Source organism: Stegastes partitus, unplaced genomic scaffold, assembly GCF_000690725.1.
Source record: "Stegastes partitus isolate 25-593 unplaced genomic scaffold, Stegastes_partitus-1.0.2 Scaffold6, whole genome shotgun sequence".
Taxonomy (NCBI): domain Eukaryota; kingdom Metazoa; phylum Chordata; class Actinopteri; family Pomacentridae; genus Stegastes; species Stegastes partitus.
The window spans coordinates 456,495-461,831 of record NW_007577737.1 but is presented as its reverse complement, the minus strand read 5'-3'; positions in this window follow the sequence as shown (position 1 = coordinate 461,831).

Below are 5,337 nucleotides of genomic sequence, written 5' to 3'. Positions count from 1 at the left end.
TCATGACGTTGCTTTTGAATTGTGGTTCAACAGATACAGGTGTTCTGGACCACTGCTCATCAGCAAAGTGCTCTAATTTATCCAGGACAGTTTTGGTTTTTTTAAATAATTTTTTTCAACCACAATTAAAAAACAATGTCTTATGTCACAAAACTATAATTTAGCAAATTTTTATTTATTATTACATTTTTCAGTTTCTAGTTATTTGAGTGTGAATTTTGCTTTTATTCAATGGAAGGCTATGAATACATTTGAGCAGCCAAAGAGCAGGACTTTCAGAACAACGTGCTCCGGACAGATGGATCAGAGACGTTTGACCGCAGCTTCAGCAGACGTGTTTGGTACAAACCAGAGACAGCCTTTCAGGAGAAGACCCTCAAACTCGCTGTGAAATGTGGAGATAAAAACTGAGGTTTGGGGGTTACTTCAGTGAGACATCAAAGAGTGCTCGAGGATAATGTGTCTGATTCCGTCTGAACGTTGAAATTGAACCAGAAGTGCATCTCAATTCTTGAAGGGATCTCGGGATGAAAGCATTGTCAGAAGTTTCGGCGAGCCGCAGACTGATGGACAATTGTTCAAAACAAGAAGTTATTTCGGCTGAAGGGGGCAATAATAGCTTCTGGAGCCAAGAGTGTTCCACAGAAGATCTGTTTTCTTTTTTTTTTAGATGAATAACTGATTGAAAAAAAAAAAGCGCCAATTTTTCTTTTTGTTGTGTCGAACTAAATCCTCTTTATCTGTCGGCAACGCATGTAAAAAAAAAAAGTCATAACGTGCCAAAAGCCAACAATTTCCAAGCACTTACTTTTTCACAGCTCTGTTTATTTCTTCTCTGATATGAACAGATGACATGGAAGTTCTCCATAAACCACACAGACTAACATCCATCCATCCATTATCTCTACACCTGAATCCTCACTCGGGGAGCTGGAGTCTATCCCAGCTGACTCAGGGTGAAGGCAGGTTCACCTGGACAGGTAACCAGTCTATCACAGGGCTAACAGAAATCATGCACATAAAAAGCCTTTTCAATGAACCACTTGGAAACTTCACAAAAGTCACAAACACAAAGGTTTGAGTTCAGACGACTTCTAATGAAATTTCACTTTTCCACAACAGTTGTAGGTGTTGCTAATTATCAATTACTTAAATATTCGTAGCATAAATACAAGTTTTTAGATTTATTACTCATAAAAAATTAAGGCGTTATTTTAAAGGATTTATTTATTTTTAAATTAAGTGTTATCAGCTTCATTACCATGATTATGAGCACAAAGTCTTTTTCCTTCCTCTCAAAGCGAAAAAAAACCATAATTATCATTAAGTTACGTCAAGTTAAATTTAGTTTTATATCAACTTAAACAAAAATCTGACACGTGGTATTAAGTCGATGCAATTATTAGGCCAACCCAAACCTTCAAAATAAAACTCAAAAGGTTAAATCAATAAATAATTTTTATTTTTGTAAAGAAAAGATCCCCAGAATTACTTTTCAGGGTATTAGGAGACATGACCAGGTCTTTATATACCATACAGATGTATTTCTTCCTCCTCCAACAGAAGCAATAAAATGAAAACTCCAGCGTTCATTCTGTCAAGACCAAACTGTCAAACCCCATTTATTTATTGTTGTGTCCTTATTGTCTTTGTGACATTTGCCCTTTTGACAGATTCACTGTGACAGCAAATGAAAAGCCGCTGATGTTTATTGTTGTTTATTCAACAATGCTGCGACTTTTTTTTTGTCTTTTCTTTTCTCTTTCTATCGGAGCGAACACATTCGGCGTCCTCCGTGCCCCCTCAGTTAACAACCAGTGCCTACATAAGTGAGTCACTGGTGTGAAAAGGTCGCGGGCTGAGGGAGGTTTTCATTAAGCGCCAACATCTCGGAGCGTTTGATTTTTTAGGTCACAGTGCAGTTCTGTTTCCTTTGTGTGCTAAATGGCTTTCGTTCTCTCTTTTCCTTCGGTCTAATTGTTTTCCGAGGTCAAGAAAAATGAATCATACGTTTCTTAGTCAAGATGCAAGTAGCACAAATTCAGCTGTTAATCTGTTGTAGACTAATGACTGTGATTTGTTTATTAGATTCCAGTGAGGGCAGCGACTTGTTCAGTAAATCAATAACCACAGCCTAGATTCTTCTGTGGATGTTTTCTCGTGAGATGATCGCCACACGATGTCTGAAGAATCACGTAAACACGATAGGAGATTGGCCGAAAAGGCAACACTGGGAGGAATTTCTTCATTCGGGAATGAATTCAAATGAGAAAAGCACTCAGATTCTCATGTTTTCTTTCAGGTCAGTATATTTAAAGCAAAGTAAACCTACATGTGTGGTTTTAAAGACCTCCTCCTGTGAAAATCTAGTTTTTAAAGTTTTGTCCATATGTACCGTAAATTCCGGACTAATGGTGCACCTGGATATAAGCCGCACCCGCTAACTTCAAAAAGAAAACCAGTTTTGTACAAAAACAGGCCGCACTTGTCTATAAGCTGCAGGTGTCTCGAGGCGAATTCATAAAAATCCATAAATTAGCCACGTTATTGTTGAAGCCGCAGAGTTCAAAGCGTGTGAAGAAAGTAGCGGCTTATAGTCCAGACATTACGGTAATTGTACAAAAACACAGACTTAAGCAGCTGAGGCTTGAGGAACTTATCTTATCAACTTGCTGGTGGAACTTTATTCTTTTGAACTTCTCCAACATTACAACTTGTCAAGTGCAGAGAAGTTTTCCAGTGTTTGATCAGAGGTGAGCTGGTGTGCTTGAGTTGCAGCTAGCAGGGAGGGAAGGAAGGAACTTTACAGATCTGCACATTCTCGAACAAGCAGTGTGGTAGAGTTACGTTTGGGCTATTTAACACCAGTAAAGTAATTTTTCCACGAGAGAATCTTCTAAATATGCAACTTCTGAGGAACACGTTATGAAATGTTCTCACAGCGTTCCATGCTAACAAAGAAAGAACATTCCGAAACCGGTATTCAAAAAATGTTTTACAGATGCTATCAAGGCCTCATATGATGTAAAGGCAGAACATTTTTCTTTTTGTCGAGGGAACACGTATGTAATGTTCTTTTGTAAGACTTTCCCACAATGACAACAAAGGACGGATGTTCTCAGTGCAACATTCAAAGAAACGTTTCCAAGATGTTATGGAGACCTCAGATGACAGACGTTGCTCTAATGCGATATCATAACAAACGTGGAACATGCTGCCTGCAATTTTCTAAGGATGTTTTGGGGATGTTGTTGAGGGAACACATCACAGAATCTATCATTCAGTTCCGAGAACGATCCAACAACGTTATCGCCAAACATTTTTAGAACATCTTTTTGTCCTCCTGCCTTTAACAGGAACATTCTGGGAACTCTACAGAACCTTCTCAGAACATTCTCAGGCCCCTGCGCGTTGTGCTTGACTGACATCTCTGTGACTCTCCGGTTAATTTCATAGCGCTGCTCCCTCCAGGCAGAGACAAATTACACTTTCATTTCACTCTTACGAGTCCGCGGAGTCCTGTAACCTCGTGTAACACGCCTTCGACTGAAAGTACCTGTGTGGGTGAGCGCAACTAATTTCACCGAATGACAAATCTTCCAAATTAAAAAATAAAACACGACGTTCTCCCATAAGCGCCAGAAATACACGTGGCAACACGGTGCAACCTGACGTCTCTTCAGATGACGTTTGGTGAAGTTCCATCCATCCATCATCTCTACACCTTAATCCTCACTAGGGTCATGGGGGGCTGGAGTCTATCCCAGCTGACTCAGGGTGAAGGCAGGTTCACCTGGACAGGTAACCAGTCTATCACAGGGCTGCACTTAGAGACAGACAACCAAGCACACTCACATTCACACCTACGGACAATTTAGAATCACCAATTAACCTCAGCATGTTTCTGGACTGTGGGAGGAAGCTGGAGAACCCGGAGAGAACCCATGCTGCATGGGTAGAACATGGAGGACTCCACGCAGAAAGAGAACAGAATCTACTTCGATCCACTTGCTGCTTGTTTTACAACCCTTCTACTCTCTACACTATTTATTCCGCCTGTGATCTCAGTGCAGTCAACTCACGCCATAAAACATTGAACAGGTTTACTTGAGCAGACGCTTCGGTAGCACTTCCTGCCTCCACTGGCAGGAGTTAAGGTCAAACTTCTCACTCATCATTTGGCTGTAGATACGCTGCATGACGGAAACCCATATCGATAGTGTCACGAGTGATGCGCTCGGGGTAACTCACTTGTACGTCACTTTCCTATGAGTTCGGCTGATGTCAAGGTTTGCCTGCTCGGGATTTCCTGTCTGGAGCTCACTGATGTCGTAGGTCCGAGAAAGGGCAGCAAAGAGGTTCACACCGGCTTCTAACACTGTGATAAGATTTATAAAGCTGCTCATCGAAGCCTGTTTGAGTAAACTCTGTGGATGCATATGTGTGGCTCATTTAAATTAATGACATTTAGACTTCTCCACCATGGACCACTGAGCAAACTAAATTAAATTATATCCAGTTTATCTATTTACCTGCTGTTGACCTTCTGATACCAAACTGCTGCACGGGAACCAAAATCTAATTCGTAGTGCTTTTTTTTTTTTTTGTTTTCTTGACATTTGTCCATCGTCATCATCATCATCATCCCCAATCACACACAAAAAAAAGCAAAAAAAATGAAAGACAAAGGTTATCTTCTGCTGTCAGCTTCCATTTTCATTGAGCTGAATGGATTCCGAGGCCCTCTTGCCCCCTCGGCATTACTCACGACGACGACGGTGCCTACAATTAGTGACTCACTGATGTGGAGAAAGTCACAGGAGGAGGGTTTTAACTGCACGTCTGAGCTCCGGTTCTCGCTGTGATAAAAACCACGTCAGGTTCGTTTAACCCTTAATCACGCCACGCTAATGGGCAGTGCTCCTTCGCTGTTTGGGGCTGTTGACGCAATACTCCGAAGCTCTACTTATCATTTAACTTGACATACATGTGGTGGAATTAAACATGCATCACGTATTTAGAAGGTCACCTGAGTGTAATCATCGAGATGAGATAATATGCTGTCTAATTTATAAAATTGCACAAATACATTTTTTAAACTTTTTTTTTTGCTACAATAACTGTAAAACTTCCAGCATAATTCGACATGCACAGCTTCTTGTGAGTCATGCTCCCCTGTGACACCTTTCCACAAACCTGTTGCTTACACTGGGTGGCAGTGTGCCTTCATTTTTACACTAAAATCAAACCACCTAATTAACCTGCAGTGAGCTGCGTTGCTATATTTCCGGTAGAATGTCATCATTTTATCATGTAATTATAATTATATTTATAATT